The sequence below is a fragment of the Budorcas taxicolor genome, chromosome 11 (genome assembly GCF_023091745.1).
Source record: "Budorcas taxicolor isolate Tak-1 chromosome 11, Takin1.1, whole genome shotgun sequence".
Taxonomy (NCBI): Eukaryota; Metazoa; Chordata; class Mammalia; order Artiodactyla; family Bovidae; genus Budorcas; species Budorcas taxicolor.
In genome coordinates, this window is record NC_068920.1 from 49,400,880 (window position 1) to 49,416,623 (window position 15,744).

A 15,744-nucleotide genomic window follows, 5' to 3' on the forward strand; every position below is an offset into this window, starting at 1 on the left:
GTCAGGTGTTTTAAGGCTAGGGGGAATAATCATTTGGAGGGGAAATGTGGAAAAAAGATGATTAATTGTAGAAAGGAAAGCCCCAGAGACAAGAGAATATTACAATTACTTTTAGTTAAAGAAGCAAGAACACTGAATTTCATTCCTTGTTCTTTTAAAATATGAAATATAACCATTTCTACATATAACTAGTAACTTTTATTTCTTGATGGATGTTCTCACATTTTATTTAGTACAATTCTCATTGGTGTGATTGGGAGCTTTTTCCACTAAAGTTAATGAAAAATACTTTGAGGAAAATGTATTTAAATGATTTGAAATGCTGTTGAAAATGTACTGTTAAGCTGTTACATATAATTTCCAGGTTTTTCTATTCGAAGACTTCATAGAAGACCTTATTCAGCCTAAATGTTTCTTTTCTATTTTCAATGTCCACTTTCTTAATGGTAACATTACAGTTGTCCTCACTTATATTTTTGACATTTGGAATTGGTTTCTGTTAGTATAACTGCATATATAACTAGTTCACTATAATGTAATTTTAAATGTAATGTGGGACAATTATGTCATTGAAAACAATTTTGGAACATGTATCAAAAATTCCAGAGGCACTAAATTTAATTCAGTTTAATCTTTAGCTATTTTGAAGTGTTTAAATTGACCAGCCCTTGGCCTTTCCATTAAACCATACAGCAGTTAAGTTCAACAGAGGCACAGACCTTTGATTCCCAATAGCAGTTTTTAATATCCTCCATTTTTTAAGTAGAGACTAACTTAATTTTGAGTAGGAGATTGTTTTACCACTTACACCCAAAAAGGGAACCGTGAATACAAAAAGTTTCCCCTTAATTTTTTCTTCCAGCATCTCAGGATATCTTTGTCAACAATTTACTATTATCATTAGTTTACTGAGGCAAGAAACCTCTGATGGGTCAGATACAATACCTACTGGATTAATGAAATATATGTGAATAAAAGAGAATAGACTTTGATTGTTAAATTATTTTTAATAGAATATTCTTTCTTTAGACCTTGGCCAAAAAATTCTAAAGCATAAGTAGGAAGAATATGGGAGGTTGGAATCATTGTGATAGTTTTATGCTGTGATGAAAATGCTTTCTAAGAATATGTTCTTAGAAAAAGGAAAAAAAAATAGCTGTGCTAACAACAAGCTTTAAACTGAATACCACACTCTCTAAATTTAATTCCATTCACTTATTCCTATAACAGACATTTATTGGACACCTCCTCTGGGTCCAACACTGTAAAAGTTGCTTTGGAAACTAATGACAAAATTTCAACCTATAAAGGGCATAGTGATCATATGTAAACATAGAGTCTGTGTGGGGTTTTTTTTTTCCCTTAAGTAGTATGCAATCAAGGTGGTAGCTAGAAATAATTAGAAAATATATGCAGGAGAAATTAAATAAAGCAGTGAACAGTGTAGGGTTACTACTATTCAAATGAAGGATAGGAGACTTCTTTTAGCCTGGTTCTAAATAGTGATGGATGTGAGTTGGAGAAAAGAATATAGAATGACGTTATTAGACTGGTGCCAGGGCAGCCCAGGCAAAGGGACAATATGCAGGAAATAATAAGGAAATTATCCTCGCTGGTCTGTATGGGGAAGATGTTAAGAGAGAAAAAGTTGAATTAGATATGAGATATGGCAAGGGTATAGGGATAATAAAAATAATAGCTAACACTTACTTGCAAGATACTGTGCTTAGTGCTTTACACACATATTATTTAATATCTTGGTTGAACTTAGAAAACAAACTAGTTTCATTAATAAAGGAAATCTATTGATTCTCATAACCAGAAAATCCAGGGGGGCATCTGGTTTTAGGTAAGGTCAAGTCAAGAAATTCAGATTATGTCACTGGGACACAGTCTCTTGCAGTCTCTCAGCTAGCCTGAACTAATAGCTGTGGGCAAAAGGACATGATATTCTGATGAGACTGTGGTCGTTGTTCACTACCAGAACCAGAGGACGTAGGCACAAGATAATTCTCCAAAGAGATAGTGGCCACTTTTAGAAAGTAGGTCCAATATGCTTGCTGTATCTCATTTGTCTGTAACTCTATGAAATTATTATCATGGTCCCCATTCCACACAAAATAAACTAGAGCCGGCAAAGTATTAGGTAAACTAGGAGGAATTTACTCTAGATAATTGGGTGGTATGAAAATAAAAGGATACTAACCAGAGTGGTGGAAGAGATGGTAGAAAAAGAGGAGGGAAAGGAAGGGTCAAATCAACCGTTTTTTGGATGATTGGACATAGGAACAAAGGAGAAGATCAAAGACAAATCTAAGAGAAAAAAGGAGGAATCTAAACTCAAATTTAGGAGGTTTTGACAATGCTGGTAGGGTCATTGCAAAGTAAGAGGTGGCAAAGTGTTACTCAGGAGTTCCTTTTGGGTCTGAGGGTCTGAGGATTGAGGAAATGATGTCAGCTCAAGTTCTCTGGAGCCTCTTTTAGTGACACTAAAATAACATATTCATTCAGTAATTATCTGTGAGCTGCAGGTAAGGTTCTGTTTTATGCCTGTGACGAGTACAAAGGTGAAAAGGCTGCACTCTCACATTTGAAGTCACGTAAAATCTAATCACAGGAATAAAACAAGTATATTAATAACCAGAACATGCAATAAATAGCATGTAAGCACCTCAGGTGAGATGCAAGCAAAGTGGCATGAGAGTTAGACAGGCGAGAGAAGAGGGGAAGGCTCTATGAAAAAGGTGCCAGTTGAGCTCCACCTTAAAGCTTGGGTTCAGTGTTAACTGGGAGGATGGTAGAGGGAGTGTGATCTAGGCTAAACACCAACATGAGCAGAGAAAGGTGAGATACCACAATATTGATTCAAGGAACAGTGGGTTACCCTGTTTGACCAAAAATGGGAGGTATCACAGTAAAGACTGGAAGGATAAAACAAAATCAGAACATAGAGTCTGTTATGTAGGGAACTGGATGTGAGGGGCAGTGGTTCCTCATGATTTTTAGAACAGGGAAATGGTTTGACTAATTCATGCTTTAAGATCCAGTAAGGCAAGAGAGTAAGATACAATATGGTTTAAATTATCCAGCTAGTATGGCTCACATTATCCTCTTGACTTGAATTCTGGCTGGAACATTTTACTGTATACTTAGTGAAATACTAACCCACAAACCTGAAAGTAAAAAGTATGTGGCAAGTGTAAATTGTTCAGCCTGATTTAATGTCCTTTCGTTTTAACCTTTGATTAGCATTTCTGTTAAGTCCTAAACATTTTCTAAACTTTAACGGACTTGCTTTTGGCCGTGCTGGGTCTTCGTTGCTGTGTGTGGGCTTTCTGTAGTTGCGGTGAGAGTAGAGGGGCTCCTTTCTGGTTGCACTCTGTGGGCTTCTCATTGCAGGGGCTTCTCTGTGGGGCCCGGGCTCTAGGCGTGCAGGCCCAGTAGTTGTGGCTCGTGGGCTTAGTTGCCCTGCAGCATGTGGAATCTTCCTGGAGCAGGGATCAAACCCCTGCGTTGGCGGGCAAACTCCCAACCACTGGACCACCAGGGAAGCCCAGGTCCTAAACTTTTAATCATGTGTGAAGTCAGGACACCATAAAATATGTTATTTCCATATTTTAATAAAAGAAAAGGGTCAGTACCCTGCAAGTAGCCACCTACTTGGTATAATTTTACTAAAGAGAGAAAATACACAAAAATAATAGCTCTTAAATAATAATAATAATAATAATAATAGCATCTACCAAACCATAATCTATATTTTAACAAAATCCCTCTAGGTGATTCATATGTGTAATTAATTTTGTGTGTCCACTTAATTGGGCTAAGGGATAACTGGTAAAACATTATTACTGGTTGTCTGTGAAGGTGTTTCTGGAAGAGATTAGCATTTTAATTGCTAGACTGAGTAAAGAAGATCACCCCTACTAAAGGGGATAGGCATCATCCAATCTGTTGGGGGCCTGACTAGGACCAAAAGGTAAAGGAAGTTTGCATTTGCCCTCTGGTTGAGCTGGGACATTATCTTCTGCCCTTGGACATTGGTGGTCCTAGCTCCCACGCCTTTGGACTTGGCTGAATCATACCAGCAACTATCCTGGTTCTCCAGCTTACAGATGACAGATCATGGAACTTCTTGCCTACGTAATTACTTGAACCAATTCCTATAATATCTATTGGTTCTGTTTCTCTGCAGAACCCTAACTAATACAATGTGCATATTAAAGTTAAGTAGCAGTGGATTAGAGGATATTCGATAATCCCAGGATTAAAATGTGCTAAGGTCCTTGCATTGTCTGGGGAAAGGGAAAAGCTCAAGGGTTAATATTTGCCTTTGATGAGTCAAGATTGTTTGTTGTAATGTATGATTCCATATATTTGAAATTCTTGAAAATGCAGACTAATCTGTAGTGGCAGAAAGTAGATTGGTGGCTACCTGGAGGTAAAGGAGAGGACTGACTATAAAGGGTCTTGTGAGAATGTTTGGGAGTGTTGGAAACATTCTATAAATTGATGGTGGTGGTAGAGAAACATTGGTCAGAAGTTATCAAACTACTGGATAGCCGTAATGTATTTCATGTAAATTGTACTACAATTAAGTTGATTAAAAAAAGACTACCTGTTGTAATGTTTTTGTTGTTGTTGTTTAGTCACTAAGTTGTGTCCAACTCTTTTGCAACCCCATGGACTATAGTCCACCAGGCTCCATTTCCATGAGATTTCCCAGGCAAGAATACTGGAGTGGGTTGCCATTTCCTCCTTCATGGGAATCTTCCTGACTCAGGGGTCTAACCTGCATCTCCTGCTTGTCGGATGGAAACCCTGTAATGTTTAGGTTAACCATTAAAAGAATGAAAAAAAGAAGATATAACTCACAAACTAGTAGAGAGGAAAAAAGGAATAATATATATTCAACCAATCTAAAAGAAGAAAAAGGAACATAAATAAGCAGTAAGAACAAAAATAAGTAATAAGATGTTGGCAGATATTGTATAAACTCAAGTCTGCTCTGTAGAAGGAACCAGGCTACAATGAGAGGGACATTTGAGGGAAAGTTTAATGATAGATGGTTAAAATGTATGGATTGAGCACATGCATTTACCTCATAACTTCACTTAATGTGTTAGTGGGCTGCTGTCTATGGGGTCGCACAGAGTCGGACATGACTGAAGTGACTCAGCAGCAGCAGCAGCAGCAAAGCCTTAAAAAATCCGCAAGATAATAAAGTCCATGAGAACAAAAAGAGGGGAAAGAAACAACAGCAGATGAGAACTATCAATAAAATTTTGGAGAATGGAAGAAGATGGATGAACAAATAAGAAAGCTAAAGCATAAGTCTACAAAAAGAACTGGTAAAAATCAGCTGATTTACGTTAGACCCGCTAGAAAGGCTTAGAAGTAGGAAACTGCAGTAATTCTGAAGAACTGTGTGTGCTGGGAGAGGGAGGTGGTAGTGAGGTGTTGGTAATGGCTTGGAGAGCAGGCCTAAAAGTAGGATTGCCTGAAAAATCTGTTGGAAGGGTGGTTAGATGCCACCAGATCTCCCCAGTACTCCTTGGAGATTTCCCATCTCAGAACATTGAACTAAGGAGATCTGGACTTAGGGGTTCCAGGCACCGATGAGGGCAGAGACCAAGTGCCATTCTGAAAATGGCAGTTAGAATGGTACTCTTAAAAAAAAAAAAATAAAGAATGGTACTCTACGTACTGAATGATGAGACACCCCTCCCCACCTCCTTTCCTTTCTCAGGGCTGATAAAGAGGAAGGGGAAAGCTGATACAAATTGATGGGAGCTGGTGGTCCAGAAGGGGGCTGAGAAAAAAATCCCATGAAAATATTTTTAGTTTATCCTTTCAAGTAAGGAATTGAAAAAAATGTTTTCATAAGATGAAAATCCTCAGGGGCCCAGCCTCTTCCCACACCTCACATTTTAGAACTCTGGGAGCCAAGTGTATATTCAGTTCAGTTCAGTTCAGTCGCTCAGTCGTGTCCGACTCTTTGCGACCCCATGAACCGCAGCATGCCAGGCTTCCCTGTCCATCACCAACTCCCGGAGTTCACTCAGACTCATGTCCATCGAGTCAGTGATGCCATCCAGCCATCTCATCCTGGGTCGTCCCCTTCTCCTCCTGCCCCCAATCCCTCCCAGCATCAGAGTCTTTTCCAATGAGTCAACTCTTCCCATGAGGTGGCCAAAGTACTGGAGTTTCAGCTTTAGCATCATTCCTTCCAAAGAAATCCCAGGGCTGATCTCCTTCAGAATGGACTGGTTGGATCTCCTTGCAGTCCAAAGGACTCTCAAGAGTCTTCTCCAACACCACAGTTCAAAAGCATCAATTCTTCAGCACTCAGCCTTCTTCACAGTCCAAGTCTCACATCCATACATGACCACAGGAAAAACCATAGCCTTGACTAGACAGACCTTAGTTGGCAAAGTAATGTCTCTGCTTTTGAATATACTGTCTAGGTTGGTCATCACTTTTCTTCCAAGGAGTAAGCGTCTTTTAATTTCATGGCTGCAGTCACCATCTGCAGTGATTTGGGACCCCAAAAAAATAGTCTGACACTGTTTCTACTGTTTCCCCATCTGTTTCCCATGAAGTGATGGGACTGGATGCCATTATCTTCGTTTTCTGAATGTTGAGCTTTAAGCCAACTTTTTCGCTCTCCTCTTTTACTTTCATCAAGAGGCTTTTTAGCTCCTCTTCACTTTCTGCCATAAGGGTGGTGTCATCTGCATATCTGAGGTTATTGCTATTTCTCCCGGCAGTCTTGATTCCAGCTTGTGTTTCTTCCAGCCCAGCGTTTCTCATGATGTACTCTGCATAGAAGTTAAATAACCAGGGTGACAACATACAGCCTTGACGTACTCTTTTTCCTATTTGGAACCAGTCTGTTGTTCCATGTCCAGTTCTAACTGTTGCTTCCTGACCTGCATACAGGTTTCTCAGGAGGCAGGTCAGGTGGTCTGGAATTCCCATCTCTTTCTGAATTTTCCACAGTTTATTGTGATCCACACAGTCAAAGGCTTTGGCATAGTCAATAAAGCAGAAATGGATGTTTTTCTGGAACTCTCTTGCTTTTTTGATGATCCAGCAGATGTTGGCAATTTGATCTCTGGTTCCTCTGCCTTTTCTAAAACCAGCTGGAACATCAGGGAGTTCACGGTTCATGTATTGCTGAAGCCTGGCTTGGAGAATTTTGAGCATTACTTTACTAGCGTGTGAAATGAGTGCAACTCTGCGGTAGTTTGAGCATTCGGCATTGCCTTTCTTTGGGATTGGAATGAAAACTGACATTTTCCAGTCCTGTGGCCACTGCTGAGTTTCCCAAATTTGCTGACATATTGAGTGCAACACTTTCATAGCATCATCTTTCAGGATTTGAAATAGCTCAACTGGAATTCCATCACCTCCACTAGCTTTGTTTGTAGTGATGCTTTCTAAGGCCCACTTGACTTCACATTCCAAGATGTCTGGCTCTAGATTAGTGATCACATCATCATGATTATTTTGGTCGTGAAGATCTTTTTTGTACAGTTCTTCTGTGTATTCTTGCCACCTCTTCTTATCTTCTGCTTCTGTTAGGTCCAGACCATTTCTGTCCTTTATCGAACCCATCTTTGCATGAAATGTTCCCTTGGTATCTCTAATTTTCTTGAAGAGATCCCTAGTCTTTCCCATTCTGTTCTTTTTCTCTGTTTCTTTGCATTGATCACTGAAGAAGGCTTTCTTATCTCTTCTTGCTATTCTTTGGAACTCTGCATTCAGATGCTTATATCTTTCCTTTTCTCCTTTGCTTTTCGCCTCTCTTCTTTTCACAGCTATTTGTAAGGCCTCCCCAGACAGCCATTTTCCTTTTTTGCATTTCTTTTCCTTGGGGAAGGTGTTGATCCCTGTCTCCTGTATGGTGTCACGAACCTCAGTCCCTAGTTCATCAGACACTCTATCTATCAGATCTAGGCCCTTAAATCTATTTCTCACTTCCACTGTATAATCATAAGGGATTTGATTTAGGTCCTACCTGAATGGTCTAGTGGTTTTCCCTACTTTCTTCTATTTGAGTCTGAATTTGGTAATAAGGAGTTCATAATCTGAGCCACAGTCAGCTCCTGGTCTTGTTTTTGTTGACTGTATAGAGCTTCTCCATCTTTGGCTGCAAAGAATATAATCAGTCTGATTTCGGTGTTGACCATCTGGTGATGTCCATGTGCAGAGTCTTCTCTTGTGCTGTTGGAAGAGGGTGTTTGCTATGACCAGTGCATTTTCTTGGCAAAACTCTATTAGTCTTTGCCCTGCTTCATTCCGCATTCCAAGGCCAAATTTGCCTGTTACTCCAGGGGTTTCTTGACTTCCTACTTTTGCATTCCAGTCCCCTATAGTGAAAAGGACATCTTTTTCGGGTGTTAGTTCTACAAGGTCTTGTAGGTCTTCATAGAACTGTTCAACTTCAGTTTCTTCAGCGTTACTGGTTGCAGCATAGATTTGGATTACTGTGATATTGAATGGTTTGCCTTGGAGACGAACAGCGATCATTGTGTTGTTTTTGAGATTGCATCCAAGTACTGCATTTCGGACTCTTTTGTTGACCATGATGGCTACTCCATTTCTTCTGAGGGATTCTTGCCCACAGTAGTAGATATCATGGTCATCTGAGTTAAATTCACCCATTCCAGTCCATTTTAGTTCGTTGATTCCTAGAATGTCGACGTTCACCCTTGCCATCTCTTGTTTGACCACTTCCAATTTGCCTTGATTCATGGACCTGACATTCCAGGTTCCTATGCAATATTGCTCTTTACAGCATCGGATCTTGCTTGTATCACCAGTCACATCCACAACTGGGTATTGTTTTTGCTTTGGGCTCCATCCCTTCATTCTTTCTGGAGTTATTTCTCCACTGATCTCCAGTAGCATATTGGGCACCTAATGACCTAGGGAGTTCCTCTTTTGGTATCCTATCGTTTTGCATTTTCGTACTGTTCATGGGGTTCTCAAGGCAAGAATACTGAAGTGGCTTGACATTCCCTTCTCCAGTGGAATCTTGCTATTCAGATTGTTGTCCAAGAACCAGTAGTACTGGCATCATCCCCTGGGAGATAGTTAAAAATGCCGACTCTTCAGGTCCCACCCCAGACCTTCTGAACCAAAACCTGCATTTTAACAAGATTCCCCCAGGTGATTTATATGCATGTTAGAGTTTGAGAAGCAGTAGGTCAAAGGATATTAGAGAATTCCAGTATTCCTCTCTGAAAGTAAAGTCCTATTTACTAATGTTTGTGGAGGAACAGTTCAGTTCAGTAACTCAGCTGTGTCCGACTCTTTGCGACCCCATGAATCGCAGCATGCCAGGCTTCCCTGTCCATCACCAACTCCCGGAGTTCTCAGACTCACATCCATCGAGTTGGTGATGCCATCCAGCCATCTCATCCTCTGTCGTCCCCTTCTCCTCTTGCCCCCAATCCCTCCCAGCATCAGAGTCTTTTCCAAAGAGTCAACTCTTCGCATGAGGTGGCCAAAGTACTGGAGTTTCAGCTTTAGCATCATTCCTTCCAATGAACACCCAGGACTGATCTCCTTTAGGATGGACTGGTTGGATCTCCTTGCAGTCCAAGGGATGCTCAAGAGTCTTCTCCAACACCACAGTTCAAAACCATCAATTCTTCAGCACTCAGCCTTCTTCATAGTCCAAGTCTCACATCCATACATGACCACAGGAAAAACCATAGCCTTGACTAGACAGACCTTTGTTGACAAAGTAATGTCTCTGCTTTTCAATATGCTGTCTAGGTTGGTCATAACTTTCCTTCCAAGGAGTAAACGTCTTTTGATTTCATGGCTGCAATCACCATCTGCAGTGATTTTGGAGCCCCCAAAAATAAAGTCTGACACTGTTTCCACTGTTTGCCCATCTATCTCCCATGAAGTGATGGGACCGGATGCCATGATCTTTGTTTTCTGAATGTTGAGCTTTAAGCCAACTTTTTCGCTCTCCTCTTTCACTTTGATCAAGAGGCTTTTTAGTTCCTCTTCACTTTCTGCCATAAGGGTGGTGTCATCTGCATATCTGAGGTTATTGATATTTCTCCCGGCAATCTTGATTCAAGCTTTTGCTTCTTCCAGCCCAGCGTTTCTCTTGATGTACTCTGCATAGAAGTTAAATAAGCAGGGTGACAATATACAGCCTTGACGTACTCTTTTTCCTGTTTGGAACCAGTCTGTTGTTCCATGTCCAGTTCTAACTGTTGCTTCCTGACCTGCATACAGATTTCTCAAGAGGCAGGTGAGGTGATCTGGAATTCCCATCTCTTTCTGAATTTTCCACAGTTTATTGTGATCCACACAGTCAAAGGCTTTGGCATAGTCAATAAAGCAGAAATGGATGTTTTTCTGGAACTCTCTTGCTTTTTTGATGATCCAGCGGATGTTGGCAATTTGATCTCTGGTTCCTCTGCCTTTTCTAAAACCAGCTTGAACATCAGGGAGTTCATGGTTCACGTATTGCTGAAGCCTGGCTTGGAGAATTTTGAGCATTACTTTACTAGCGTGTGAAATGAGTGCAACTCTGCGGTAGTTTGAGCATTCTTTGGCATTGCCTTTCTTTGGGATTGGAATGAAAACTGACATTTTCCAGTCCTGTGGCCACTGCTGAGTTTCCCAAATTTGCTGGCATATTGAGTGCAACACTTTCACAGCATCATCTTTCAGGATTTGAAATAGCTCAACTGGGATTCCATCACCTCCACTAGCTTTGTTCGTAGTGATGCTTTCTAAGGCCCACTTGACTTCACATTCCAGGATGTCTGGCTCTAGATTAGTGATCACATCATCATGATTATTTTGGTCGTGAAGATCTTTTTTGTACAGTTCTTCTGTGTATTCTTGCCACCTCTTCTTAATATCTTGTGCTTCTGTTAGGTCCATACCATTTCTGTCCTTTATGGAGTAACAGTCCCAATTTAAAAAAATAAAACTTACCACCTTTTGCCTTGTACTGAAGCCTACCAGATACCAAAATACTCCCTCCCTTCCCCCAATACACAGTTTTAAACAACTTTTTATTACCTCACTCAAAGTTGAGTAGACAGTCAATAAGCAACAGTTATATGAGGAAAATCTCATTAGCATCATAGCCCAAAACCAAGGAACAGAGGGGAAACAGAAAATCAAATCTTAACAAACAAAAATCTCAACCTCAAGGAGTAACAGCCATGAAATGGGAACATGATCACATTTAGAAAGGAAGTGGGGGAGGGAAAAAGGGAGACTGAAAAGATGCTGTCCAAAAAAAACCTAGAAAATTTAAAATAAACTATGAAAGATTTTCAAAGATAATGTGGAAGATTGGGAAGGTGAAGTGAAGTCTCAAAGAATAGAGGGAAAATAGGAAAGTAAAGAGAAGAGAAAGGAGAATTTGAGGATGAATTCAGGACACACAACATCCCATTTATAGTAATTCTAGAAAGGAAATGATTGATTTTCCCAGAAACGAAGGTCTTGAGTTTGCAGAATGAACAACTTCCCCCAGTACCCTGGTACAATGAATGCCGAAAGATCTTAACAACACTAGTGATAGAAAAATAAAGGATCCTAAAAGCTTTCAGAGAGAAAAAGCAGGTCACCTAGAAAAGATTATGAGTCCAAGGATACCAGGTTAGAAGGCAACAGAATAATCCCTTCAAATGCTGAAAGAACATTGTTTTCCTGTATAGAAGTCTATACCTTGCCAAAATGTCTATCAAGTGTGGGAATAGTATAAAGACATTTTCAGACTTGCAAGGTCTCATTTATCTATTCTTTCTCAGGAAGCAACTGGATGATGTTTTCCATAAAAATGATGGAGGGGGAAAAAATCAAGAAAAATAAAAATCATGGTATCCATGAAATGTGTATGCTGTGTGCTAAGTCGCATCAGTCGTGTCCAATTCTGTGTGACCCTGTGGACTGTAGCCCGCCAGGCTGCTCAGTCCATGGGATTCTCCAGGCAAGAAAACTGGAGTGGTTTGCCATTTCCTCCTCCAGGGGATCTTCCCGACTGAGGGATTGAACCCATCTCTCTTATGTCTCCCGCACCGGTAGGCAGGTTCTTTACCACCTGGGAAGCCACCCGTGCTATAGGATCCCCAATTATGATGAAAGTTGTTTGACAGGCTTAGAGTGCAACCATTGCAGTTGGAGAACTCCAGAAATGATTGGAATGGATAATTTACCAGGTATATTTGACCATATAAGAGGAGGCTTTCAGTACTGAGAAAGAGTTCAGAGAAATGGCAACCCACTCCAGTATTCTTACATGGGAAATCCCATGGACAGGAGCCTGGTGGGCTACAGTCCATGGGATTGCAAAAGAGTTGGAGACAAGACGTAGCAACTGAACAACAACAATAATAAAATTAAAATTTTAAAATAGGCAATTATTAATTCTAGGAAAGACAACCCATGTGAGAAAGATATAATTTCAGTTGAGCCTATATGGCTCATTTACAAGCATTTATACAATCATCATAATGAAAAACCATAGAGATTTAACTGAAAATTATGATTAAAACTTTTTTGAGACTATGAGGTGAGTGGTAGGAGATATAAGTTAAATCCTCATTATCTGTAGTTGAAGTATAACTATAAAGTTGAAAACTCAAGAACTGATAGTAAAAGTGTGTTATTCAGAAGTGGAAGTTAAGTACTGGAAGAAACTACTAAAGAGCTTGCAATTGTCGGTTGTGGATTGGGAGAGAAGGAGTTGGGCTGAAGCAGTGATCTCTGGCTTTATTTTATTTTTAACTAACTTGTATAATTTTGATTGCCTCGAGTCTTTATTGCTGCACATGGACTTGCTCTAGTTGTGGCGAGGGGAGGCTTCCCTCCTCGTGGTGCACAGGCCCTGGGCACACGGCCTTCAGTAGCCGTGGCACGCGGGCTCAGTGGTTGTGGCTCGAGGGCTCCAGAGCGTGGGCCCTAGAGTAGTTGTGATGCATGGCCTCTAGTTGCTCCACGCATGGAGAGGCTTCCTGGACTTGGGATCAAACCGGTGTCCCCTGCATTGGCAGGTGGATTCTTATCCACGGTACCACCAGGGAAGCCCTGGTTTTATTTTTAAGCCTTGGTATTTGACTTTTAAAAAACCTGTAAGCTCATAAAAGTTAATATGAAATATACTTAAATAATATTACTGCAAAAGCAAGTGGATGGATTGAAGAGTGGCTATAATAAATTAGCTTTCCAATTCAATATGTCAGAAAGAGTATGTGTCATGCAGAAAAGTTATTCGGTTGGCCAGGAAGTTTGTTTGGGTTCCTCTATAAGCTGTTACCCGAAAACCCAAACGACCTTTTTGGCCAACCCAGGATTAACATAGCAGACCTGACTGCTCTCCTTTGAAATGCCTGCTTACATGGGTGGCATCTGGGAGCTTCCTGGATTTCAGGAAGGTTCTCACCACCCTCACTGATAAGAGTGGTTCACTGTGCCTAAACTGTTTGTGCAGACAGTATGGTTTACCGTAGCTGTCTGCTTTCCTTCTGGAGTACATGTCACCAGGCAGAGGGTAATCTTTGTAACCAACTCTCATTAAATCTCCTGTTCAGTCTCTGATGAGCTTTCCTGGTAAACAACTTTTGGCATGTGTTGTTACAACTCATTGTTGAGGGAATTAAGTGCATCCTGTGTGAGAGAGAACTCTTGGAAGCTTGGTCTTGGTTTCCTCTAGACTACGCCCCATGTGCCTTTTTTCTTTGCTGATTTTACTGATTTTGTTCTGTATCTTTTCTCTGTAATACATCATAACCACACATACAGCTGCATGTTGAATCCTGATTCCTCCTAGCGAATCATGGAATTTGGAGGTGGTCTTGAAGACCCCCAACACACATTTTTTTTTTTTACTCCAAATACCCATTAAAATATTAGTGTAATTGCAAGATGTGTGTTTGCAAGCAATAAAACCCAATTCTTGCTGTCTCAGGGGAAAAAATAGCATTTATTGGAAGGGTTGAAGCAAGGGCTCTCAGAATTGAAAGGAGACTGGAGGAGCAAGCTAGAATGTCATTGCCACCACTGCTTATATATAAATAATGTCTTAATTTTTTTTCCGTTAAGTTACTGGTATTGGAAGTACAGTTTATTGTTGCCTGTCCATCTTGTATTTAGCCACCTTGCTAAACTTTCTTAGTATTTCTAATAATGTGGCTGGTTCTTCAGGGTTTTCTCTGTAGATAATTGTAGGTGATAGTTTTGATCTTCCCTTTTCAAACATTAGGTCTGACCTACCTTCCTCCCCCTTTCTTTCTTTCATCCCTTCTTCCCTTCCTTTCCGCCTTCCATCCCTTTCTCCCCCCACCCCCACACCCCTCTCTGTCTTACTGACCTTCAGCACGATGTTAGAGGCAGTAGACGCCCCTACCTTGTTACTCCAGTTCTAAGGAAATGCTTCTGACATTTCCCTACTAAGAATGATGTTTGGTTTTAGTGTTATGTGAGATACTCTTTAACAGACTCAGAAAGATCATTTCTATTCTCACTTTGCTAAAAGCTGTTTCATCATGATGAGTGTTGAGTTTTATCAATACTTCTTCTGCATATATTAACATGATAATTGGTTTCCTCCTTTACTCTTAATGTGAAGAATTGGTTCTCTAATATTAAACCATTCTTGTATCTCCGGAATTTACCTGGCTGTGTCATGATTTATTATCTCTTTTATACATCACTGATTTGATTTGCTAATGTTTTAATTAATGTATTTGCATCTACGGTCACAAGTGAGATTGACTATAATTTGATAGTTTTGGAAATTAAGTTTTATTAATCTCATAGAATGAGTTGGAAATATTTCCTCTTTTTCAATTTTCTGGAAGTTTGTATATGAAATGAACTGTTTCTTGGAAAGTTGGAATGTTTTTCTAAAATTTTGTTCATCTAAGTTTTGCAAAATGTTTTCTTTTAAATCTCTGCTGCACCTGTAGTTACGTTCCCCTTTGCATTACGAGTATTTTTTCTTCTTTCTTATCCCTTTTACCGCAAGTCTCCATCAATTTCGCTAGTTTTCTCCCCCTAGATCACTAGCTCCTGGCCTTGTTGATCATCTGTAGTTTATTTTTTCTGATTGTTGGTCTAATCATTTTAATATGCTTCCTTTCATTTTATTCTGTTATTTTTCTAACAAGTTAGGTGCCTAGTTTTTTTTTTTAATTTTCAGACTTTTTTCATTTCTAATAAAAGCATCAAGATGATAAGTTTAGCTTGAATTACCACTGTTGTTTGTTTCTCAAGTCTTGATATGCAGTATTTTTTATTATTGCTCAATTCTAAATATCTTTATGCTTCTATTGTGATTTTATTTTGGATCCAAGTGTTTGAAGTGTGTGTGTTAAATTTTTAATTTTGCAATAATTGTAGATTCACAAGCACTTATAAGAAATAATAGAGAGATTCCATTACATTTTATCCAGTTTCCTCCAATAGTAGCATCTTGCAAAACTATAGGAAATATCACAACCAGAATATTGATGTTGATGGATGAGAATTCAGCTGTTAATCTTAGTGAGGATTCCTTATATGTGAGTAATGATATCTGTCTTGCTGCTTTCAAGTTTCTCTTTGTCCTCGGTTTATGACAGTTTGATGTGATGTATCTAGATATGGATCTGTTTGAGTTTATCTTACTTCGGATGTGTTGAGCTTCTTGAGTTTCATGCATTTGGGGACATTTGGGGCCATTATTTACCCCCAGTTATTTTTGTTGTTGTT